At 40.6% G+C, this 26,967-nt stretch overlaps 1 long non-coding RNA gene and 1 pseudogene across 2 annotated transcripts in view; one reads left to right on the top strand and one right to left on the bottom strand.

Annotated features, from left to right (window-relative positions):
• The window catches only part of LOC309665587, a 205,346-nt gene that overhangs the window by 57,640 nt on the left and 120,739 nt on the right, over positions 1-26,967 (bottom strand). The window lies entirely within an intron of this gene.
• Positions 10,318-26,967, top strand: part of LOC309666449 (liprin-alpha-2 pseudogene) — a 60,763-nt pseudogene continuing 44,113 nt past the window's right edge. The window contains exon 1 of the transcript in view: positions 10,318-10,352. The product of the transcript in view is annotated as a liprin-alpha-2 pseudogene (transcript). The remainder of the gene's footprint in view (positions 10,353-26,967) is intronic.

Here is a 26,967-nt window from a genome sequence, read left to right as displayed (position 1 = left end):
TCCAGAGAGAACACTGCATGAAGCCCACGTGCACCCTGAGAGGAGCCCAAGGTCCCCTCTTCCTTCTTCAGCATCTCATGCTGGAAAAGTGCAGAGCACATGTCTTTTGTTCTAGCCTCATAGCCCTGCACTACCCTGAAACTTCTGAAGGAGAGGCTCAGGAGAGTGATTTCCTTTTTTGGGAGCCTTCCCTAGAGTAGGGCAGATTGCAGGGCTGAGGGGAACTGCCAGAGAGCAGGAATGGGAGCATAGGAAGGGGACTGCCCCAGCAAACGCTTGGTAAGCAGCTCTTACCACTTTCCCAAGGAATCTGAAAGCCCACGCAAGGGACTATGGAAACCTGAACGTGAATTAACAACACTGACAAAGATGAGCCGGATTGTAGTTTCTCAGTCAATTGAATAAATATTTACAATTTTCCAAAGTGTATCTCCTAGCCTGTCAATCAAGATTCCACATCAATGGCTGCTGGAGACTTTATTTTGAAAGATTGTGCAGTTACATTCAAAACACGAATTTAGCTGTGATTAATGCTTCACGGCTGGTAATTTTGGTTGCTTTGGGGGCACTATTAGGGAAAAACAAGTTATGGTGGTTCTGAATCCATGTTCAGCAATTTTATTAAGTATAAGGTTCACATTCTGGGAAAATATTGATGAGAAAAGGGAACCTGGGTAGAATGACTAGAGAAAAGAGAAAAATATGGCCTTTCTTGATTTAAAAAAAACCCAGTATACACAGGAGTCACTAGAATAAAATGACTTCATTAAATTTCCAGGACAACAGCCAAAGGGTTAAAGTCCTGTAATATGATTAATTAAGAGTATGGGGCTTCCCTGGTGGTGCAGTAGTTGCGAATCTGCCTGCTAATGCAGGGGACATGGGTTCGAGCCCTGGTCTGGGAAGATCCCACATGCCGCGGAGCAACTAGGCCTGTGAGCCACAACTACTGAGCCTGCACGTATGGAGCCTGTGCTCCGCAACAAGAGAGGCCACGACAGTGAGAGGCCTGCGCACTGCGATGAAGAGTGGCCCCCGCTTGCCACAACTAGAGAAAAGCCCTCGCACAGAAACGAAGACCCAACACAGCCAAAAATAAAAATAAAGAAATAATTAAAAAAAAAAAAAAAGTATGTTACACTCAGATTGTCAGCTACAATCATATCAAATTCACCATTTCTGGTTTTTGTACTGACTATAGTGCCTGCCAGTAAATGATAATGTCCCTCAATTCAGCAAAGTGAATAGAGCCTTGTGAATTAGAGACACTCAGCAATATCTCATTTATTAAGTTACATGCCTTTAATTTACCAAAGGGCTCATCTTCAATTAGTATCTTCACACAGTTAATGTCATAAATCATAAAATCTTTTTAAACTAAAATATTTTTGTATTTCACTTTCACTTATAAATTTTTTGTCATTTTTCTTTGGATTTGGTCTTTGGCTCAATATAATTGTCTTGATTCTTTTCTGTACCTCAAAAGTATAATCATAATGACATAGAAAGAAAATATCTAAAGATAATCTGCGAGGCTGAAGGTTCTTCACTCATTACTAAATCTTACATGTTTTGATACTTGCCAAAATATCAAAGGCTGGCCAGTTATTGAAGGGTTAAGGAAATAGCCACTGACTGGGAATGTGGCATCGCTGATGGGCTTCTTATGTCCCCTGAAGCCTAGTTCCTGAACTGCCTTCAACACCATACCAAGAGGTGGCATGACATGTGTCAGATCCCCTGCTAGAGTCAACTGACAGACATGGCAGACAATGATGTGACTGACAAGGGCTTAATATCCAAAATATACAGACAGCTCATGCAACTCAATATCAAAAAAACAAACAGCCCAATCAAAAAATGGGCAGAAGACCTAAACAGACAAAGAAGACATAGAGATGGACAATAGGCACATGAAAACATGCTCCACATTGCTAATTATTAGAGAAATGCAAATCAAAACTACAATGAGTTATCACCTCACACCAGTCAGAATGGCCACCATCAAAAAGTGTACAAACTATAGATGTTGTTGTTGGAAATGTAAATTAGTGCAGCCACTGTGGAGAAGAGTATGAAGGTTCCTTAAAAAACTAAAAATAGAGTTACCACATGATCCAGCAATCCCATTCCTGGGCATATAACTGGAAAAAGTGAAGACTCTAATTCAAAAAGATACATGCACCCCAATGTTCATAGCAGCACTATTTACAACAGTCAAGACAGGGAAGCAACCTAAGTGTCCATCAACAGATGAATGGATAAAGAAGGTGCGGTACATATATGCAATGGAATATTACTTAGCCATAAAGAATGCAGTAATGTCATTCGCAGCAACAAGAATGGACCTAGAGATTATCACACTAAGTGAAGTAGGTCAGGCAGAGAAAGACAGATATATGATATCACTCACATGTGGAATCTAAAAGAAAATACAAATCAACTTATTTACAAAACAGAAGTAGACTCACAGACATAGGAAAAAAACTTATGGTTACCAAAGTGGAAAGGGGAGGGGGAGGAATAAATTAGGAGTACGGAATTAATAGATACCTACCACTCCATATAAAATAGGTAAACAACAAGGATCTATTGTATAGCACATGGAACTATATTCAATATCTTGTAAATAACCTGTAATGGAAAAGAATCTGAAGATGTACACCTGAAACTAACACAATATTGTAAATCAACTATAGTTTAATTATAGAAAACTGCAGAGTTGGGGGCTTTCACATGTTATTTAATCCTCTTAACCACTCCATAAGCTCAGTATGATTATCTCTATTTCAGTGAGTTACCAAAAGAAGGAATAGGCTCAGAGAATTTAAGTGAATGGCTTGCCCACGAAACTGGCAAAACTGGGATACAAACCACTATTTTCTCACTCCAGATCCAGCGCTCACAGTGTTCTGTCCTTTAGCCACAAGATTCAATTTTTGTTTCTTGGGAGATACAGCCTACCGGTGCTTCATATTTCCTGTCCTGCCTTTGGCTATTGACTGATTTGTTCATTTATTCAGTCATTTATCCTTTCAATAAACATATTTTGAGCACCTAGAAGGTTCTAGGCATTCTGCTATCCACTGGGGAATACAGTGATGAATAAGAGATACATGATTCTTGCCCTTGTAGAGTTTCTATTCTAGTGGGGATTGGACATCAAAGACATGTCACATGAGATGAGTGTTTCCAACTCACTGGGGGAGGAGGTAAGATTCTGTAATGGGGGAGCTGACCTAGGTCAGCTTTGAGTTGCAATTGGAAGGCTCACGTCATAACTCTGTATTGTCATGGTGTCACATTTACAGACATATCAGTCTGGCTTGCAAAAATCATTGAAAATTTATTAAAATCTTAGTGCAGTTTCTCAACAAAATATCAAAGAGAGATTTCCTACAGAACGTGATACGAGTTTTACTAAGCACATACTCTGTGTGAAGCATAGCACCCTTAAGGTGTAGAAACTATTAATGCTCCTGTTTTATAAATAAGGACACTGAGCCACAGGGAGATTAAGTAACTGCCCAAGGTCACACAGCTAGTAAATAATGGAAATTGGATTTAGACCCAAATATTCTGACTCTTAACCACTATGTTGTATTACCCTCAGAAAGCAACATTCCTTAAAAATATCTTTTCTGGTCTTTTCTCCCTCTACCTCCTACATGTAAAGTATGCCCCAAATTATTTCTCAAACTTTGTTTCCCTGAGTCCTCCTCTCTATTGCCTCCAGTTTAGGACTTTTAAAGTAGAGCAATTTATTGTCTTTGGCTTTTTTCCCCATTGTCAACTGACCCATTACCCCAGTTGCCACAAGAAAGGAAGGGCCAAGGATTGAGCCAGTCCTCCCCCTGCCCTGCCCCTTAGAGTTGTACATGGGTGAGCATATTCTTCCTTGAAAAAAAGAAGGGAAGATTTGGATCTTTTAGCTGGCAAATGCTTTATAATTTCATCTCACTGTCAGAGAGGAGTTGGAGTCATTAGCCAGGCCAGGAGTGAGGAGAAGAGTGATCCCTCAAAGGGAAGAGCATGTGCCAAGGTCCTGGGGTAGAGAAAGCATGGAGCATGAGGATTGAAAGTTGCCCAGTGTGGCAGGAAAGCAGGAGGGGAGGCAGCAACAGCCAGACTGTGAAGGGTCTTATGTGCTTTGGGAGTGATTTTTGACTTTATCTATTTTGCATTTGGTATGGAGAATCCAGCTAGGAGGCGATTACAGAAACTAAACCCTAAGTGATAGTGACTTGACCCTGCGTGGTGGTGGGTGGGTAGCAAGGGGGTCAACCATCAGTCGTATCCTCGAAAGGACTTGTGACTGATTGGCGATAGATTATGTGGAAGTGGGAGGATTTGAGGACGATTCCCCAGTATTTATGACTTAAAGGTCTAGGTAGAGGGTGGGGCCATTTAATGAGATGTGGGAGAATGGCAGGGAGAAGAGTTTTCCTTGGGTTTGTGTGCTGTCAGTTTGTATTGTATCAGTTTAGCTCAGTTGGAACTACATTTCGCAGACTCCTTTCCCTGAATAGTCCCAAATCAGCAGAGCAGCACGAGCCATTTGGCAGGAGAGTTGGAAAGCGGAAGTGACGTAGCAGTCACATTCTTTTTATGCAGGAAGACCGGTGTTCGGGAGCAGCCCTGTCTCAGCTCACGCACCTTGTCGTTTTTCTACACGTACAGCTTGTCTAGCATGGAGGCAGCTGCCAGGTGTGGGTCTTCCTTTAGCTTCTCTGACTCCTGGGTGGGATATGTGTAGCTCTGTAGTGAAGGGGGCCAGCTTCTATTGCAGGGCCCCTGCATCCCGCAAGATGGAAGCTTGGAAGCAGAGAGAGACCAGTGTGCCTCCATCCAATCCTTGTGGGTTCCAGCTCGCCTTCACGTGTTTCAGACTTCCTGGCTCTCCCCTCCTTCGCACCCACCTTTCCTTCCCTGCTGACCTGAGGCTGCACATCAGGGACAAAGGCAACAGCCTTCCACGGATGCTTTAACCAGTTCCCTCACTGCATCAGTTGGAGTCTCTGTCATGAATATCTTACTATCTGTCACATCTAGTGGTTCTATTTCTCTGACTGAACGCTGACTGATACACTGTGCTAGAGGAAGATTAGCTTACCTTGGTCCATACTGAATTTGAAGGGCCTGTGAGACAGCCAAACAGAGGTGTCAAATAGGGAGCAGGATATTCACGGCTGCGAATCAAAGATAATGTAAATTCAGGAGTCATATAGATAATAATGGAGGCTGGGGTAAAATAAGAATTAATCTGCTCTTTGTCTCTGGTTCCTGGCACAAAGCTTCAAAATCCCTTGGTATTTGTTCAGTGCTAGGAGAGTCTTTGTTATGCTAACAAGGTGACTCCCGGTGGGTCCCTGGATGGCTTCAGGATGGAGGCTGGTCACCAGAGTGTGAACTTTGGGCTAGCTCGACCTCCAGGGAAGGCAAGAGGGCTGGAGATGTTCAATCACATGGCCAATGGGGTTTAATCGATCATATCAACATAATGAAAACTAATGAAATTGTCAGTAAAAACTCTGGACACCAAGACTTGGTGGAACTTCCTGCTTGGTGAACACATGGGTGTGCTGGGAGGGGTGACACGTCCTGAGTTTATGGGAAGAGGGCACGGAAGCTTTGCCTTGAAGACCCTTCCAGAACTTGGCCTATGTGTATCCTTTATTATCAAACTAATTCCAAGTACAGTGCTGCCCTGAGTTCTGAGAGTTGTTCTAGCAAATTGTCAAAACTGAGGGGTGCCAATGGGAACCCTCAAATATATGGCCAAGTTGGTCAAAATTGGGGGTGGCCTGAGGACTCCTGGAACTTGTTGCTGCCATCTGAAGTAAGGGCAGTCTCGTGGAGGACTTTGTCCTTAAACCTGTGAAGTCCAACACTAACTCTGGGTAGTGTCAGAATTGAATTGTAGTAAATTCTAGTTGGGGTGAAAATGGTACGGACGCTATGGAAATGGCTGCTGTAATGAGAAAATATTCAGGAAGACTGTTTAAATCCAAAGGAATGGACAGTCTTCTCTATGAAAAGTCCTGGTCCTCATTTGCTAACTGATGTTCACCAGGAAGCGAATGAGGTGAGAGGAGAGGCACGTGGGACGGGGTTAGTCCTGAGGCTCTGATGGAGTTTCTGCAGCCTGGGGGCCTTCTGTGTCAGAAAACAAACACTGGGCTTTTTTCAGTCAAGGCACCTCCGGTGCTTCATTTTTATTTGTGGAGATGCATCAGCTACAGGTTATTTACTTTTTGTTTTGTCCCTTCAGCATCCAGTTTGCTCCGGGCATGAACAGCCTGCCCTTTTCCTTTTGTAAGGGTGTCGGTGGGAGGCTGGCAGGGGATAGAACAGTTGGTGAGGCTGTGAATTGTATTACTTAGTAAACTTTTGCCTCCTCAAACACTCTTCTGAGCAAACGTAGAATGCATTTTCTCAGACAGAAAATCACTCCATGTCCATAGTCAAGTCATTTGGGGCTTGCACTCAGCCTTGAATCTGGCCACGTTATCTATGAATAATTTCGTATCTTGCAATGTTACCTGAGAACTAAGACTCTGGGCTACTAATTAGCCAGTCAAGTTAAGAAAATTTTGGTGTCATTCTTGCTCTTTTCATAAAAGTGTAATCACGCAAGATGATTTCCCTGAGAAATAAACACCTTGAGCCATATTTTACGCTTTTCCATGTGGGCTTTTGCATGTAAGTAGCTGAGAGGCAAGAGGTATTTAGGTGTGGAACTGATTGCAAAATTGGAAGTTTAGAGAAGGCATGCCTGTGCAGGCGCTGTTTTGCATTCTGAAAGATTCTGCAGGCAGAAGAGAAACTAATCCTGGAGGTTAAAGGCCCATCACGTGGAGGAGTCGTAAACTCTTACTCGTCCATGTGAACCACTGGGAGACCTGAAGAGCAGGGCTGAGTCCTCCCTGCCTCCCAGGTAGGTACCCTCTGTCCTCCCTCTCTCCGCCTGGTCACTCAGGCATCTTGAGACAAATTCTGGCTGGCAGCAGGGAGAGGTGGGGTCCCAGCTCCTCACCGGCTCTGTACCCATAGAAAGTCACCACTTCAGACAACTGCTCATTCACAGTCCTCTAACCTTGACCCTGCCCTCCCACACAACTAGCCTCAGCGTTCCTCTGGATTTTGGATGTGGTTGGGGAACAAGGCAGTGGCCTCCAGACATATCTGGATTCAAAGCCTGGCTGTTACTCAGTAGCTGTGTGATTCTAGCAGCTCACACAACTTCTGTAAACTTTGGAGCTCTCCTCTGTAAAAATAGATAAAAATGACCTCCTAGGTTTGTTGTGAGGTTTAATTACAATAATGTACATAAAGCTTTTAGCACAGGGCCTGACACATACTAAGTACTGGTAAATAGCAGCTCATCACCATATTATTTATATCACGTTTATGAATGGGCCATCAGTCAACAGTTTTACTCTGAAGGCCACGTGGTTCGCGGAAAAGATAATTTATAGAGTGTAGTTAAATTGCTTACAGAGCTTATGAGGACAAGAAAGATAGAGCTGCTTTTTTTTCTGTTCCGTGGTGGCCACAGACTTCTGTTTCTGGCCAGACATTGGGACAGGCACTGCGTGGATATCAACTGATGTTTACAGCAAGCCCAGACCTGTTCCAGAAAAATCTCTCCTAGCATACAGCTCATTGGCTAGTGAGGTAAGTTTTAAAAATAAAGCATTTTTGTTCTTGAAGCATCTTACCATTATAAATTAGAAATAAGTCTCAGTACTCTGTCTTTGTCTTAGCCTCCCTGGAAGCACTTTTAGTTGCAAGAAGCCAGCTCATTCAGGGAACCTCAAGCAAGGATTGCTAAGGCAATAGAAGGGAGAGGAATCTGCAAACAGGGACTGAAATACCGCAGCTTCAGGGAGACCATTCCTGGGGGCTGGTCATGATTCACCTCCGTTGTCTGCACTTCTGTCCCCTCCCACTAATAGAGCTCTGCTGCTCTGTCCTTTTCTCTACTTACGCAGTTCCCAATTGATCTGGTCTTTCTGATTCTCTCTAGGTCAAGTTCCCAAAGAGAAAATCCAATTGGTCTATCGATCATCATCCCTATCAGGGAGAGCTTCTCATGGCCAGACATGGCACAGGCATAGAACTAAAAAGCACGAGCCCCGATTCTTTGATTCAGCCTTGGATAGTGTTAGACTTGGTGATAGAGCCCACACGTCTCAATCAGCAGTGGAAGAAAGAGCTTTAGAGAGACTCTAGACCCAAGTGTTCTATATTCTCGGAGAGCTACCTTTTCCATCTCCTTTAAAGTTAAGGGAGAAGTCTGGAGTCTATTTATGAACTGACTGCCTTAAAGACACTCAGAATAGAAACACCGGACAAGTTGGAGTGAAGATGCTTTCTTGTCGGATTTATATCTTTTCTCTATGTTGTCATAAATGAATGCTGACTAGTTTATTTGCAAGAAATACCTGAGAGACTCTACTTTAACTAAAATGGTTTATTGTTACACAGCCCTTAACCTTGAGTCTATGATACTTACTGGATATGGGAAATTATAGTTACTCTTAATGTGTGTGTTATGGGAAATTATATTTAAATTTAATGACTGACCTTCTAGGAGTTAACCCTTTGACTATTGCTTTACTGATTATGCAACTATTAATGTAATCAGCATAAAAGTCTCTTCAAATTCTCTTCGAGTTGGGCATGGGGGCAGGGAACAAACACTTGTTTTCTTCTCTGTGTAGTTACAGTATGATGAAAAATAAATGGTATGTTTAATTGAGCAGTTTTAAAACTTCTACCGCTTCCACTGCTACCATCCTGGCCCAATTCATCTGCATCTTTGGTCTGGATTTTTGCAAAAGTCTTCTCTCTGATCTCTGTGCTTTCACCCTTGACTTCCTGTAGTCTATACTCATCCAACCACCAGAGTGACACTGTAAAAATAAGTCTGTCTGACTGGTTCAGCGGCTTCCCACGTCTCTCAGAGCAAGACGTGGATCCCAACGTGGTCAGCATGGCCCCGCTCCCTGACCTCACCCAGCCCCTTTTCTACTTCACTCTCCCCTTCTCTCTGTTGGAGCCACCCTGGCCTCCTTGCTGTTTTCAGACACGATAGGAATACTCCTGGCCTCTGGGCTCTGGCACTTCTGCCCTTGCTTCGTGGAAAGCTCTCTGCCCAGATACCTACGTGGCCCTCTTCCTCTCAGCTTCAGGTCTTTACTCAGAAGTCACCTTCTCAGTGTGACCTTTCCCTGGCCACTGTATTTAAAATGCAATACCCCTCCTGCCTTCAAGACATGAATCTCTTTATCTTCCTTCCCTGCTTCACTTTTCTGTCCATAATGTGGACAAAGATGTCACCCGCTATTTCAGTAAACAAAGAATGTTGTGGCCATAAAGCCATCGGTCAGTGCAGCTGCCCCTGACGGTGCATCCTTCGGGGGATCCAGGATGGAGAAAAACAGGACATTGGCCCCTAGATGGTCAAGATGCATATTAAAGAAGGATTTCACTAAGCCCAGACTCTTGCATCTTCCCATACATAGAAAAGCACTAAAATCATTAACTTGATATGTTTGTTTTTTGTGATTAGCAGTAATCTTTTGATGTTTGGCTGCAATTTTTGGTTTGGGGGTTTTTTTTGTTTGTTTTTTTCAGCAAAACCCCTTATATATCCTGGTTCCTCCCTTACCTCTTTGGAACAATCCCTCAGAGCTATCTGAGCGGCTGCTATCCTGGGCTATAGTCCTCGGTAAGCAATGAGGTCCTCAAATAAAACATAATTCTCAACTTTTAGGTTGAGCAATTTCTTTTCAATTGACAATAGCAATTGTCACCAAGTAATATATACATATTTTGCTTATTTTGTTGTCACCTGTTTCCCCTCATTAGATGGGGATTCCATTACAGCAGGGATACTTTTCTCACCAGCGCCTGCCCTGTACTGCTGAATTCCTATCACCTAGAACAATTTCCAACACATAGCAGGCTCTCAATAAGGATAAGTTAAATGAATAGAAAAATGAGTGAAAAAATACAAATCTGATCTTTTTCCTTAATAGGGTTACTGGGCTTCCTACTGTTTGGTTGATCTTATGCTGGTGCCCTGCAAGGTCTGTGATAGGACAGTTTACCCAACAAAGAATGTGGCAGTACCAGAATTAATCCAAGTGGCCCAACTTCTTTGGCCGAAGATATTTACGTTGTGATTAAGTCAAAGTTGTGGGAAAATTATACTTCTCAGAGAGATACATAATGTTGGAGTTTTCTTGGACGTGGGCGCATCCTTAGGGAGATGGAATTAGGTGCACACTTTTGGTCTTACAGATGACCATGACTGGTCACAAGCTGGACTACCAAGATAGGAGGTGAGTCAACTCAAACTCGTTCCTACCCCTTGAAAAAGAGCTGAAGGCATTTCTGATTCCAAGTCTGGGGCAGAAGCTTGACTTGCTGGCAGATCCAGGAGTTTCCAGAGAGGAATGCTTTGAGGGAGTATAAGAGGACCTCTTACTCAAAACATATTCCTTCCACCTCAACTTTCACAGAATCTAGAATTCTACCATTAGGTATCTATCCCTATTAGACCTGGAGATTTTCTTGTTCTAATGAAGATGCTCTGGTGCCCAGAGCAGATGATATGAAAACTAATACTTTAGGGGAAATACCCATCCTTAACAGATAGCTTTTAGAAAGGTTGCAGAAGTTGATCACTGGCTAAATGCCTAGAAGGAGGAAAGAAAGAGTAGGAGGTAGGTGAAGAAAATCATCCGGAAATAATACAATAAGGAAAATTAACTCCCAAATAAATATTTCTGTACCTGATGTTAGGTCATAAGCATGCATATAATCTAAGAGGTCCTACTGGAAAGGCAGGCCCTTTCTGCTGGAATTATTTTTTGATAAACAAATGACATAGTCTTTTCTCATATTTTGCTTTGGGACTGCTGAATTCTATCATCTAGAACAGTCATTCACTAGATTAGGACCAGTGGAAAACAGACACATGCATATTCTGTCATCCATGGGTTGAGTCTTCAGGCAGCTATTTCAGTTTACAGAAAGGCATTGAAAGTTAAGAGGACAAGGTAGCTCTCGGTAAAGTAGGAAGGTGGAATTAAAGCAGTCCAAGGTATATGGGAGGTTTTCACCTTGCATAATAGCTGTTTAACTCTAAGGGCACATGTAACTCATTAGAGACTTCTGTATTTTCTTAATTTAATTTTTTCCTGAAGATACGTCTTTGTCTCAGAACTAAAAGAGTCTGTTCATGTGGGGTCCGAGGTTAAGGAGGCGTAGTTGGAAATTGGGCCCTTGGGGGAATGGATGGGTCAAAGATGTCACTAAATTCTTTGTGGGGAGAGGGGGGTTCTCCTTCTTGTAGATAAGCACGGGACAAGTAAAGGGGACACTCTGGGGTAGAGAATTCTCTGCAGGATAATGATCTTGCTTGAAGAAAGAAAGAGGGAAAATTACTTTCTAATTCAACTCTCTCTACCTTGACCTACAGCAACTCCATTTTTTTCTGCGTCAAATGTGAGATTCTAAAGCAATAATTTTTCAGATTATTTGAGTAGGCTGCAGAAAAACTTTTCCCTCTGTCTTCTAAACAATTTTGACCTTTATAATTTTAAAAGCAACATATATTTGTGCTTAAAAATTTGGAAACTACAGAAAGGTATAAAGGAAATAACTCCTCACAATCCCATCACATAATATTTTGATGTTTATATTTCAATTTTTTTCTGTTTATATACATACTTTAAAAAGTAATGGGATTATACTATATATCCTGTTTTGTGGTTTGCTCCTTTCACTGAATTTCTCATGATTATATATTTTCCCACATCTTAAATGTTTTTCTAAATAATTTTAATTGCTACCTAGTATTTTGATATATACAGGTATCAATATTTATTTTACTATTCCCCCATTGCTGGACATTTAGTTTTCCTTTTTATTGCAGTGTAAACGTTTGCTTTAATTTTAAATAGAAATTAAAAACTGCATATGCATTTTAAAATAGAGTTTTAATTTCTTCTTCCTCAGTTTAACCTATTAAACTTCCAAAACATCTCTTGGCTGTTGCCTGAAGGCAGAAAGCTTTCTTGGCTGTTGTGAGAAATGGAGAGGGCTTCCTAGATGGTTTCCAGGAGGAAGATGGTGGGAGTGGGGTCACTGGGTGGGGGTGGGGGAGTGAGGGTGGTTCTCATCAGCAGTTAGTTATGAAATTAAAGCTTAACGTTCGAAATATTTAGACGGCCAAGTTATGAGTACATGGATTCCAAGGTGTGTGTATGTTTGGCAAGTGGGATGGGGTTAGTTGGTGGTAAATACAAATTATTCAGAACAGAATCAATGTGCTGAGGTTGCAGGTGAGTTGGATAAATCCTATTCTTTCTTCCCCCAGCTTTACTGAGATATAATCAACACCTAACAAATGTAAGTTTAAGGTATACAATATGATGATTTTATACCTGTTTGTATTTCGAAGTGTTTACCACAATAAGGTTAGTTAACACATCTCTCACCTCACAGAATTACCATTTTGTTGTTGTTGTTATGGTGAGAACATTAAAGCTCCACTGCCGTGGCAACTTTCAAGTATGTAATACAGTATGGCTAACTACAGTCACCATGCTGTACATTTGTTCCCCAGAACTTATTCATCTTATACTAGGAAGTTTGCAACCTTTGACCAACATCTCCCCATGTCCCGCACCCCTCAGCCCCTGGCAACCACCACTTGACTCTGTTTCTACGAGTTCGACATTTTTAGTTCTTTGTGACCCTCATTGGTTGGGGGCATCATCCTTGCCTTATCCATCACTGTGCTTCTTATGCCCTGTGCAGAGCCCGCCACAGGTGCTCAGCAAGTACTTGCGGTGACATCAAATAGAATAAATAAAAGCCCTGGAGAGAAGATAAAGAACTCGGGCTACATATACTTCCTCCCCTGTTAATTTCCTTTTGTTTGCTGTTTCTGCCCTCCTTGTCAATTACTCAGGACTAGGATATTTAATTTAAAGTTGATTTTTTCCAAGTCTTTGCATTCTTAGGAGAAAAGAAGCTACAAGAACGAAAGCCAATTAAATATGTAACCTTAGGTGGATATATCATGTTAAACATCAACTACAACCAGTAATAAAATAATATCTCCTGATTCAAATCTCAACAGATCAAGGCTGGCCATTTTCTGTGGATTATTCTTTTTTCTGGACATGACCGCATGTCTAGATTTATAGAAGAAATGAAGGGAGGAAGATCTAGCATGTATAGGGCTAATTCCTGTGTTAGGTGAAAAGACTGTTAGTGGGTATGAAAGTACTTTTTTGTCCATGGGGAATTTTGCTGCCAGGCTTAATTGAATTTGTTACTTTGTACAGTACTTGAAGCCCAAGGGAAATGTCACCTGTTTAATAAGTCAAAGAACCAGGATTTTATATAAATACCAAGTGACCTGATAAACACACAGTATAAAACATATCTGTTTTGCTTAATTCAAATTCAATAAACCTCTATGGGAACTTGCTACGTGTAAGGCACACGGCAGGAGAGTGTGGTCTCAAAAGGAGAAAAGATGGCTTCTGCCCTCGCGACGCTGAGAGTCTAGGAGATGTATGTATTTCCTATATGTAAACTGCTATCGAAAATATACATCTTGATGGTAAAAGGGCTACGTGGAGTTTTCCTGCCCCACGTATACACTGTTTACGAATGGAGAGCCTGCAGCACTGAGTGGAGGAATGTCACGGAGGGGCCCAGTCTGAGCAGAATTGCAGGTGCCCCTGAGGTGGGACCTCTATACCACTGTCCCTCCACAGCCAACACTCGTGTCTTAGTCCTTCTCCCAGCCTTCACCACAGGTGGAGAAAGGAGACGTGGAACAAAGGCACCACTTCCTTAGAGGTGCAGCGATGCCCTCAAGAATTGAGAGAAGGAATAGAGACCACAGTTTTCAACCTGTTTTGGGTCACAGATAGCAATGAAAACGTTTGGAACCTCTCCTCAGCAAATGGAGATATGTTCTTACAGACAATGCCATGAACAATTTCTAGACCCCTTGACACACACCCAGTGCAAGAGCTGAATCCATCCTTCTCCTAGCACTGACTGGTCTTCCTCCTGTGCTCACTACACAAATGAAAAAGCTCCTGAAAACCAGTGAAGGGATACAGGAAACATAAATCTGAACACTCACGCTCAACCACTAGGGAAAGAAACAAAATAAGACATAAAAAGTAATGACTATCTCTAGCTTGATGTACAAATGTCTCTCTTTTTTTTTTTTATGGAACAAGTTGCAAATCTAAATTATTATGACATTAAAAATCTAAAATAGTAGCAAAACCGCTGAGAATAATCTAACATAAAATACCTAATTCTATGATGACAGGAGGCTTTTGTTTGAAATAATAACTTTGCACATGGTGGATAGTTTCAGGAATTTGTGGGGATAATAGAATAGTGCAAAATGATTTGTATTTTGAAAATAAAGACTCATTTGTGATAAAGGAGAGGAAACTTGGTTGTCCTATTATCCTTTAGCTTCACATTATTCCTTCTTGCCTTTCTCAATCATTCTACATTTGAGCTCAGGTTATTGATATAGGAAAGACTAAAGATATATTAAACTATCAAAAAGAAATAACTTTTTCAAATGCCAAGCAACTTTTATGGGGGAAAAAAAATCCCACAAGCTAAACAGTAGTTTATATGAAATGTAGTAGTAGTAGAAATGTGATCTTTCAGAAAATATTGAAGACCTTTAATAAAATAAGCTGATTGTTTTGTTTCAAATCTGATTTGCTGTTAAATGTATATGGCTACAAACCTAACTCAATCATAGTCTATGCAAATTTTCCTTCCAGAGCCTGAGTCAAGCAGGCAGAAATTGACTTCATCAAAAATACTTTAATGCTGGGACGTCCGTGGTGGCACAGTGGTTAAGCCTCTGTGCTCCCGATGCAGGGGGCCCGGGTTCAGTCTCTGGCCAGGGAACTAGATCCCACACGCATGCCACAACTAAGGAGCCCGCCTGCCACAACTAAGACCCAGCACAACAAATAAATAAATATTAAAAAAATACTTTAATGGAGAGTTTTTGTTTTTTAAGTGAAGAATTTTGACCTCACATTGATTTTCTAATTTTCCTCTTCTTAGCTCCCCTAAATCAAGGCTCTGAATACAGAGGATCACAGAGGGATGAGTCTGAAAATCCTCAGCATTCAAGACCCTATTATAGAGATATCTCTGAAGAAAATCACTATAAACATAGTCCATTATGTAGAGCTGATATACATGACAGAATCATATCCCTTAGCAGTACATTCATATAGTATGAATCTCTACATAATCATTTGACCAGAAAGATGCAATCACCTAGGAAACTCGTACTGAAGCCAGGACCATATCCTGAGTATATATGTGCTTGAGGCTCCCATAGTAATTACAAAAGAGGTCTTAGACCCCAAGGGGATGCTGGGAAAAAATAATTTTGGGAGGATCAGCTATGGGCCTAACTCATTAGAGGCAACACAGATGTGGCAGAGACTGCTCATGTCTCCTTAGTGCCCAGTCTTCTCTTTTTTTCCTTTAAAAAATAGAATCTATGCATGTTTTAGTGGGACCCATAGTCACCTGTGTAGGGAATGCATTTCCCAGGTTCGCTCACATTGGGCACGGCCCACAGGATTTGAACGAAACTATGCTATGTACAGTAATCAAAACTGTTAAATTTATAAATGCAGGTTAAAATAAAGGATGTAATTAAATTCGCTTGTAATAGGGACCGATCATTAGTCAAAAACCTCTTAAAATTATTTCTAAACTTTGCTGTATTTGTAATGTAATAAAGTTTGTAAGGAACTTAAATTCTTAAGAAACTAGACTTTGAGTTTTGAATATGTTTGTTTTATTATTAGATATAGGATTAAATTACTGATAAACATGTAATTTGTGGTAAGAGCTACAAGGCTGTTTTGGGTAAGCCCACACTGTTAACACTTCAGATTTTCAACAAGTCATGAAATATGAGATGCGACCTTCTAATAGGTCTGAATCACTGGCTAATTCACTGATGCCCACACTTTTACATACTCTATTCATCAAATCCCCTGGGGCAGATGACAGCTACCTGAGACAAGAGACAAAAATAAATTGTTCTCCAGAAAAACAATCGAAGCTGTACACAGTGTCGATTGACTCATCTTTTCTTAGTTCCTGGAGAACAAGTGGGGTCTTTTCAATTCAGAGATTGCAGCAGCTAACCTCTGAGATCTTTCATAATTTCAGACTGAGCATGGATATCACATTCTTTGGTTAACCCTGACCTTTAGCAAAGAGAGAGAACAAAGAGAGAGAACAAATGAAAATAAATGTGCTTGGCAGTGAAAAGAACTGCCTTAGGCAGTTTCTCGTATACATGAGATAAAATATTGATCAGAATTAAATCATGGAGGGATGAAAGAATTTCTTAGAGCCACGCTTTCTTCTCCGGGCCTCGAGCCAGTAGCCCGCTCTAATACTGAACATTCAACTAAATTCTTGGGAGTATCCATTTTCCCCTAATACCCATTTAAGTAGAGTTCCCATCAGCCTTTCAGAATATTGAAGCAATCAGAGTCCACAAAGTTTGATTCTGGGAGCCTGACAGGATGGGACATGCTGAAGCCCAGTTACCACTTGGTAAAGAGCGCTGGCTTAGGGGTCAGAAGAAGCGAACGTGAGTCCCACAGCTTCCACTTACTAATGGCAGCATTTTGGTCAGGTTGTCTCAGCAATTTGAGCTTGAGTTTCCTCATTTGGAAGAGCTTCTCTAAGAATCAGATGACATGATGTATAGAAAAGGGTTTTGCAAACTGAAGAGCGCTATCTTCATATAAGGGATTTTACAGGCTGTGGTTTATTGAAAGAAGTCCAGAAACACATGATCTATAAGTGGACATTTTTTAACGGATTACAGTATATATTTAGATGTACCCTTCATACTTCTAAAGGGAACTTGTAACAGGACAATTGTGGTTGAATTAAAAAAAAAATTTTTTTTTTTTAAACAAATCCAGACTGAAGCTTCAGTGAACAGGTTGCCAGGGTTGGAAGTTAAGAAATTTCCAGCTGCCTGCTGTTGCAAACAGAGAGCATCCTGGAGCATCATGATTGGTGTTACCAAGATGGGTGACTATTTGCTAATGGCTGTTTATTTTCAGGTTAGATTTTTTTTTTTTTTTTAAAACATCTTTTTTGGAGTATAATTGCTCTACAATTGTGTGTTAGTTTCTGCTTTATAACAAAGTGAATCAGCCATACATATACATATATCCCCATATCTCCTCCCTCTTGTGTCTCCCTCCCACCCTCCCTAACCCACCCCTCTAGGTGGTCACAAAGCACCGAGCTGATCTCCCTGTGCTATGTGGCTGCTTCCCACTAGCTATCGATTTTACATTTGGTAGTGTATATATGTCCGTGCCACTCTCTCACTTCATCCCAGCTTACCCTACCCCCTCCCCGTGTCCTCAAGTCCATTCTCTACGTCTGCGTCATTATTCCTTTCCTGCCCCTAGGTTCATCAGAATCTTTTTTTTTTTTTAGATTCCATATATATGTGTTAGCATATGGTATTTGTTTTCTCTTTCTAACTTACTTCACTCTGTATGACAGATTCTAGGTCCATCCACCTCACTACAAATAACTCAATTTCGTTCCTTTTTATGGCTGAGTAATATTCCATTGTATATATGTGTCACATCTTCTTTGTCCGTTCATCTGTCAATGGACACTTAGGTTGCTTCCATGTCCTGGCTATTGTAAATAGAGCTGCAATGAACATTGTGGTGCATGACTCTTTTTGAATTGTAGTTCTATTTTTAGTTTTTTAAGGAACCTCCATACTGTTCTCCACAGTGGCTGTATCAATTAACATTCCCACCAACAGTGCAAGAGGGTTCCCTTTTCTCCACACCCTCTCCAGCATTTATTGTTTCTGGATTTTTTGATGATGGCCATTCTGACTGGTGTGAGATGATATCTCATTGTAGTTTTGATTTGCATTTCTCTAATGATTAGTGATGTTGAGCATCTTTTCATGTGTTTGTTGGCAATCTGTATACCTTCTTTAGATAAGTGTCTATTTAGGTCTTCTGCCTATTCTTGGATTGGGTTGTTTGTTTTTTTGATATTGAGCTGCATGAGCTGCCTGAATATTTTGGAGATTAATCCTTTGTCAGTTGCTTTTTTTGCAAGTATTTTCTCCCATTTGAGGGCTGTCTTTTTGTCTTGTTTATGGTTTCCTTTGCTGTGCAAAAGTTTTTAAGTTTCATTAGGTCCCATTTGTTTATTTTTATTTTTATCTCCCTTTCTCTAGGAGGTGTGTCAAAAAGGATCTTGCTGTGATTTATGTCATGGAGTGTTCTACCTGTGTTTTCCTCTAAGAGTTTTATAGTGTCTGTCCTTACATTTAGGTCTTTAATCCATTTTGAGGTTATTTTTGTGTATGGTGTTAGGGAGTGTTCTAATTTCATTCTTTTACATGTAGCTGTCCAGTTTTCCCAGCACCACTTATTGAAGAGGCTGTCTTTTCTCCACTGTATATGCTTGCCTCCTTTATCAAAGATAAGGTGACCATATGTGCGTGGGTTTATCTCTGGGCTTTCTATCCTGTTCCATTGATCTATATTTCTGTTTTTGTGCCAGTACCAAACTGTCTTGATTACTGTAGCTTTATAATATAGTCTGAAGTCAGGGAGCCTGATTCCCCCAGCTCCATTTTTCGTTCTCAAGATTGCTTTGGCTATTCGGGGTCTTTTGTGTTTCCATACAAATTGTGAAATTTTTTGTTCTAGTTCTGTGAAAAATGCCAGTGGTAGTTTGATAGGGATTGCATTGAATCTGTAGATTGCTTTGGGTAGTATAGTAATTTTCACAATGTTGATTCTTCCAATCCAAGAACATGGTATATCTCTCCATCAGTTTGTATCATCTTTAATTTCTTTCATCAGTGTCTTATAGATTTCTGCATACAGGTCTTTTGTCTCCTTAGGTAGCTTTATCCCTAGGTATTTTATTCTTTTTGTTGCAGTGATAAATGGGAGTGTTTCCTTAATTTCTCTTTCAGATTTTTCATCATTAGTGTATAGGAATGCAAGAGATTTCCCTGCATTAATTTTGTATCCTGCTACTTTACCAAATTCATTGATTAGCTCTAGTAGTTTTCTGGTAGCATCTTTGGGATTCTCTATGTATAGTATCATGTCATCTGCAAACAGTGACAGTTTTAATTCTTCTTTTCCTATTTGGATTCCTTTTATTTCTTTTTCTTCTCTGATTGCTGTGGCTAAAACTTCCAAAACTATGTTGAATAATAGTGGTGAGAGTGGGCAACCTTGTGTTGCTCCTGATCTTAGAAGAAATGGTTTCAGTTTTTCACCATTGAGAACGATGTTTGCTGTGGGTTTGTCATATATGGCCTTTATTATGTTGAGGTAAGTTCCCTCTATGCCTCCTTTCTGGAGGGTTTTTATCATAAATGGGTGTTGAATTTTGTTGAAAGCTTTTTCTGCATCTATTGAGATTATCATATGGTTTTTACCCTTCAGTTTGTTAATATGGTTTATCACATTGATTGATTTGCATATATTGAAGAATCCTTGCATTCCTGGGATAAACCCCAGGTTAGACTTTTAACTTAAGCTCAGATTGCTTTTTTGCAACTATCCATCAGGCACCTCCTCCTGGAGGTTGCACAGGCACCAAAGTCTCCATCTTCCCCCAAGCCTTCCTCTGACCTTCCCTCCTGACCAAGTGTGTCCCCATCCCCAAACAACCAAAGTCCTTCCTCTGGTCTGTGTGTGTGTGTTGGCTGTTGAGGGCTCCATTAGCCCTAAGAAAACTTAGGGTAAACCTACGGACAATGTGTTCTCATCCCAGGGTGAGAAACCTGGACACCACCTGCACTTCTTTCTTCCTACCGCCTCATACACATCCCATTGATCGCCAAATCCTGACTTTCCCTCCTAATAATTACCTGCTGTTTGTTTTTGTTGTGATCTTCACCCATACCCTTAGCAACTCTTGGTAGAGCTTCTGCAAGTGCCCTCTCGCTGATATTCCTAACTTTAGTAAATTCTCCCCTCGAATTCATTCTCCTCATTCCAGCCAGAACTAGGGTGCACTCTCTCTACAGTACAAACATGATAACTTCTCATCTCTGCGTAAAACTCATTGCCTCTGGTCTCTGACTGGACTTGGAGCAGGGCAGTGGTGCTCAGAGTTGGCTGCCATTTGAATCAACTAGGAAGCTCTGAAACAATACTGATGCCTGGGATCCAATCCCAAGGCTAATTTAATTGATCTGGGGGTACAATGAGGCATCCATAATATTGTTTACTCTGGGCATCCAGGATTGAGAATCTACAGAAAGCTGTACAGCATAGAGCTCAAGAGAGTAAGTTCTGGAATCAGATGGAATTGGGCCCTACTCTTGGCTTCACCACTTACTAGGTTTGTGATCTGGGGCAAGTTATTTGACTTCTAGTTTTCATCATCTGTGGAATGAGAATAAGAATGGTATCAATAAGTATCTCATCAGGGTTTGGGGAAGATTAAAGGTGACACTGCATTTCTAGCGCTTGGCAGAGTGTCTGGCATTCAGTAGGGGCTATTATTGTCATGGTTGCTGTTATCCTCATTACAGCCATTATCGCCATCATCAAAATTATTGTAAACACCACTCCTCATTAGCTCACTCAGTTTCTCAACAGGGAGACCACAGACATTTTGGATAGGATGATTATTCATTGTGCCCTGCACAGCTGGAGGTTTAGCATCCCTGGTCCTCTGACTGCTATCTGCCAGCAACAGTCACCTTCCAAAACGTCCATCCCCTGTGGGGTGGGGAAGGACCACTCTTGGTTCCACTGGGGCTTGGTTGCATCTCCTGCTTTATCTCCCCAGCTCTCTCCATTTCCTCTCACTTCTTTTGAGCAAAACTGAACTAGATACGGTTTTAGTCATAGTGCTTCTCCTGTTGCTACCCTTGTAACACCCATATGCACCCCTCCATCTGGCCGCCTAGTGTGCTCTCGTCTTTGGAGCTTTTTCTGATATCTTCTCCTCCCAGTCAGTATATACTGGTCACTCGTTCCACTTTATCACTCATGAACTTCGAATTATATTTATGTTTACTCTCTGAAATATTCTCTACATATGTTTTTTGCTTACTACTCATAACAAAACTGTGAATTATGTATTAACATATTCATTTTGTCAGGAATGACCCTGAGACTCACAGATATTAAGTAACTTGCCCAAATTTATACAACTAGCGAGTGTCAGAACGCTGATTTTTCTGACTTCAAATTAAATGCTTTTCCCACTGCACCATCATGTTGTGGATATTTCTCACATGTCTTGCTCTCTTCCACTGACAATGAGCTTCTCAGGGCAGGGCCTAAGTATGGTTCATTTTTGTATTCCCAGCTATAATGTCTGGTACACAGCTGGTACGCAGTGAGTGCTCGTTGAATTGGAGGAAACTGCCATATGGTGAGTGCCGTATGGGTCAGTTTCCATGCTGTTCTGGTGCCATCTTTTGGCTTGATTTTGAGTTCCTAGAGAGCGAGGACCTAGTCTTGTTCATCTTAGTTTCCCTGGAGGCTAGAAATTGATCAGCTCATAGCAGACACTCACCATTTGTTACAGTTAATGAAGTAAATAGCATATTATCTTCATTGTTTCTGGCTTTAAAGCTCAGGCTGCATTTTGCTGGCTTTTCTAAGAGCCTAGACCAGAATGGAACTGCTTCAGAGGTTTCTTGAAAAACTATCTTTGGCCTCAGAGAGCCTCTGAGAAGGATAAAACAATATTGACAAAGAAGCTGTTAAGAAGATGATGACTGATATCAGAACAGCTCTTTTTTCTTTACAACAAATTATTCTTACAACATAGGAGAAAATATTCAGGATCTAGGTCGAGGCAAAAAGTCCTCAGACTTGATACCCCCATGCAAAGTCCATAAAAGGAAAACTGGTAAATTGGACCTCATCAACACTAAAACTCTGCCAATGACTCTGTGAAGGTGATGAAAAAACAGGCTACAGGTGGGGTAAAAATATTTTCAAACCATATATTTGACAAAGGACTAATATAGAAAACAAAGGCCTCTCAAAATTCAATAGGAGAAAATCCAAACAATCCAATTAGAAAATGGACAAAAGACAGGAACAGACATTTAACCCAAGAAGACATACAGATGGCAAATAAGCACATGATAAGTTGTGCAATGTCATTAACCATTAGGAAAATGCAAATTAAAACCACAGTGAACTATTACACTCTTATCTGAATGGATAAAATAAAAAAGGTATAACACCAAATGCTGATGAAGATACAAAGAAACTGGAGCAGTCATACATTGCTGGTGAGAATGTGAAATGGCACAGTCACTGTGAGAAAAAGTATGGTGGTTTCTTTCAAAACTAAACGTGTGCCTAACATGTGACTCAACAATTACATTTTGGGTCACTTCTCCCATGGAAATGAAAACTAATGTTCACACAAAAACCTGTATTTGAATGTTTATAGCAGCTTTACTTACAAAAGCCCAACACTGGAAACAATCTCCAAATGTCCTTCAACAAGTGAATGGTTAAACACACTCTGGAACACCCATTCCATGAAATACTACTCAGCAACAAAAAGGAGCTATTAATACACGCAACAAGTTGGATGGATCACAGGTGAATTACCCTAAGTGAGAAAAGTCATGTCAAAAGGCAACAGACTGTGAGGTCATTTATATATCATTCTTGCAATAGCAAACCTGTAAATGGAGAACAGATTAGTCATTGTCAAGAAGGGGCGGGGACAGGAGGCAGACAGCTCTTGCTGTAAAAGGGTAACATGAAGCATCATTGTACTGGAACTGTTGTGTATACTGACTATGGTAGCAGTCATACAGACCTACACATGGGAATAACTGTTAGAATTAAATACACACACATAAATGCATGAAAAATTGGTCAAATCTGAATAAAGTTGGTAGATTGTATAAGTGTCCATTTCTTCACTGTGATATTGTTCTATGGTTACACAGGATATTACCATTGGGGGAAAATTGAGGGAAGCGTACATGAAATCCCTTGATATTATATCTTACATCGGCATGTGAATATAGAATTATCTCAAAATAAAAGGTTAAAAAACACTCCCACATAAATTGTCTTAAATGAGATAGATTAATATTATTTTCCATCTTGTAGAAAAATAAAGTAAGGCTCGAACAATTCAGGAATATCATCTAAGATCACTCAAATACAGAGTGCAGGAACCAAATGTGAACCCAGGTTTCTCTACTCCACATCTATGCCTATTTATTCATCACTTTATATTTCCAGAAATGACACAGAAATCTTACCAAGCCTTTCTGGTAGGTTACAGTTAAAATGGACATACTAGCATAGATTGTTAGCCCTTCATGGAGAGAGTTTTCTAAGGAAAAGGGATGGAACACAAAGTAGGAAGAGTTAGGACAGGCCTAGAAGGATGCTGGTGAACGAAAGAGGGGATAGCATCAAAGATCATCTAGGCTTACTTCATTATTGTGCTCATGACTGGCCCTGTTGAATGCAGATCCTGGTACCCAGAAGTTTCAGAAGGTTGTACCTTGTGACCTCTGGCCTCCCAGTGTGCAATGAGAACTGAGAAGTTTAGAGAAAGGATCTTCTGCAATTTGTGAGGCACATTGGACCACGTAATGGCCAGGGAAGTCTAAGGTTCTTTAGGATAAAATCCCAAGGTCATTTTTAAGTCTCCTGGACATAAGAATGCATTCCTGGGTGTTTTGGCAATGTGTGTCCTGTTTCTATGAGTCAATTCCCTACCTGATCAAAGTAATGATGACAGAGAAGTGATGTGTCAGATTTCCAGCTGACAGTGCCATGGGCAACACACTTTCCTATAACTGCTGAGTAAATATTTGTGGACTGATTTACAAGGTCATTTTAAATCTGACTTGGATACTAAGTCAAAGTCAGGCTAGGATCATTATTTATCATATCACTATTTCTACAAACTTCTTCTCAAGGTCTTGGGTTGGTTTTCCTCCTGAAGCCAGGTTGTATATAATATGGAAGGCTGTTTTTTTACATCAGAATACGTCTTATCTCTGAAACTTGCAGGTACAGTATGATGAATCTTCAACCTTGTACTTTCCTTGACAATTGATATAAAGTGTGAGTAGTGAGGAACACAGAAGAAAGTGTTCTTGTGATTTGCTTCTCTTTGAGCATGAAACATTGCCTAATGTCTAACATACATAAAAAATGAGCACGACCTCTCGCCCACCACATTTGCACATGCACTCTATCTATACTCTGAATGACTTTGGACCACCTTGCTCTTGGGCAGGAATATTATAAAAATTCTACACTATCCACAAATGATAGGAATTTTCTTTAGTTGGTCAATAAGGGCTTGTTAGGCAGTGTTAATGTTAGTGACTAAACAGTTATATGAGATTGGATACTATATCTAGAGCTTTACTTTGCTTTTTAAACGAACACCACTGACTGGAGTTCTCCTAACACTAACTCACCTGGGATTGACGGACTGAACAAATGATGTGCCGACTTACAATTACGTGCAATAGAGTCTTTGGAAAATTCCAGGAAGGAAACCTGGTGTTTCCTTGTACCTTCGTAACATGTAAAGAGTTAATAGTTCCATTTGTTCTGGAGAAAATTTTATCAGTGCTTGCAGAATAGCACTGAACTATGGTAGATGAGATAGAATTGATTGTTTTTCTTTCTCAAATGGGAAGAAATCTTTTCAATTTGGGGCTAATGGGAAAAATCCACCCACATTTAAGAGAAAAGAACTGAAAATTAGTGCAGGTGCAGGCAGCACAGTCTTGTCCTGTGCTCTGGAGAGCTGCCGGCCGTTGCTTTCTCAGGAATGCTAAATGCAGCTTTATCAGGCTTACTTAGTGGAAACTTTGTGGAGTCCCAGGGTGGGATTTCCTCAAACACCGCTGAGCAAGGTCTATATGTAGCCAAGCAAGGCTCTCATCCGAGCCAAGGAAAGGCCTCAGGGCCTGCGTGCCAAATGCCAGCACAGATAACAGCATGGATTTGATAACCTGACGAATATGCTAGCCTGCCAGAAAGGCTTTCTTTCACTGAAGGAAATTTCATTATTTTGCCTCATCTTAACTTTGAAAAAAATGTGTGTTCTCTCTTTGCAGAAAAACAGTCAACATTTTTATACTTTAGTACCTTGTGATGAAGAAAACAAAGTCTATCTCTCTCCTCTGGATTAACAGGAAGGTGTATGTCATCATCTGTTCCAAATGGAAGCTACTTTCCTTTTAATTGCATCACTCCTAATTGGCAGTATTTAAGACAAACATCCATCTCTTTTAGACAAATAATTCCATTGTTTTTGTTCTGAATAAATTATGAGGTTTTGGCTTCTGGTGTTTTCTTTCTCCAAGAGGTTGCAATCCATAAATTCTCGTACAATTAATGATGAAGCAGCTTACATGCCAACGTGCTAGAAGTGTAGGGAACCATCCTGAGGTTTAAAATTTGATGCAAATGAACCTCATAGGATACATTGTCTTCAAATCAAATTCTGACATGTGACAGGAGTACTTGATAATTAGTGTACCTAGCCAGCCTCCTAAGTGAATATTTCATAGGCCTATAAAGGTCTATAAAATATGTCAAATCTCTTTTAGTTGCAAGAATCAGAAAACCAACTTGAACCTCTTTAGGCATTATTCCATTGGACCTCAGTTGCAAATTCAGAGATAAAAATGCTGAAGAGTTTTAAACTCCAAGTACAGGACCCTTCTGAGCCGGGGAGTTATGGGTGACAGTGTGGATGAAGAGAAAATGCCTTGGTCTGTGAAGCAGAAACTTAGGGTCCTGGTTCAATTCTGATCCTAATTACCACTGTGACCTTGCGGAAGCCTCTTCAACTGCTTTCTTATTGACAAACCAAGCATTTTGGACCAGACCAACTTTTCCCATTGTCCAACAAGTCAGAAATAATTTAAGCTTTTGCTTCTAAGGAGGCAGAAAAAATGACATAACTTTAAAATGGCCGTTTCTAGTCTCACCATCAAATGACACACTTAAAAAAATCTCAGTGTTTAGTATCACCCTTCATGTTAAACACACACACACACACACACACACACACACGATTGTAATGTTTTCAATTCTAAAGAAATGCTAAATTAAATAACTCACATTTAGATAATTCATCTTTGATTCTGAAGCTCACTCAGAACCATCCAAATTCAATACAGCACATAACCTCCCCCATTTGTCAGATTTAAGACCCGAACTTTTGATGAATCGCCTGCAAAGTTTAACCCTCCCCTCTACGAAACTGAAACGTGTCCGAAGAGTGAGCAAACACAGACTTAAAAACTTAAAAAAATTACAGCTTTAAATAAGAAATAAATTGTGTGCTTGTAAAATCCTATCTTTGCAATCCAGTGCTTGGTATTAATAGCCTGTAGCAAGGTTCAGGCACAAAACGTCAAACATAATGGAATGTACACTTCCTCATTCCCCCTTTCCTAGAGTAGCGCCTTCTGACCTCCACAGCTCCGTCTTGTGCAGGGGCCCAGGAGGAGCTTCTGCCAGGAGACTGATGCCAATGAAGTCCCTGGCGGTGTCCCCACTTGTGACCTCAGGTTTTGCCTGACCAATACCATGTTGTGAAACAATATGTTTTGTTGTTGTGACGCTTTAGTGACATAGCTCATAATATGGAACTGGTGATGAAAAGGGATAGCATAGGGAATGATAATTAAAATATAGAGATTGCTATTTCCAGCTCTTTTCATTGAAATTATAAGAAGAAGGGGAAATGAGTGGAACAAAAAGTTGTAGAGGAAATAGCATTGGGAACTTGAAAGAGAAGACAACAGAAAAGGACCCTTATATGATCACATCCCCTACTAGGTGAGCT

Source organism: Balaenoptera physalus, assembly GCF_965194825.1.
Source record: "Balaenoptera physalus genome assembly, chromosome: 8".
NCBI lineage: Eukaryota > Metazoa > Chordata > Mammalia > Artiodactyla > Balaenopteridae > Balaenoptera > Balaenoptera physalus.
Note: the sequence above shows the minus strand (reverse complement) of the source record. Positions and strands in the feature narration are given on the sequence as shown.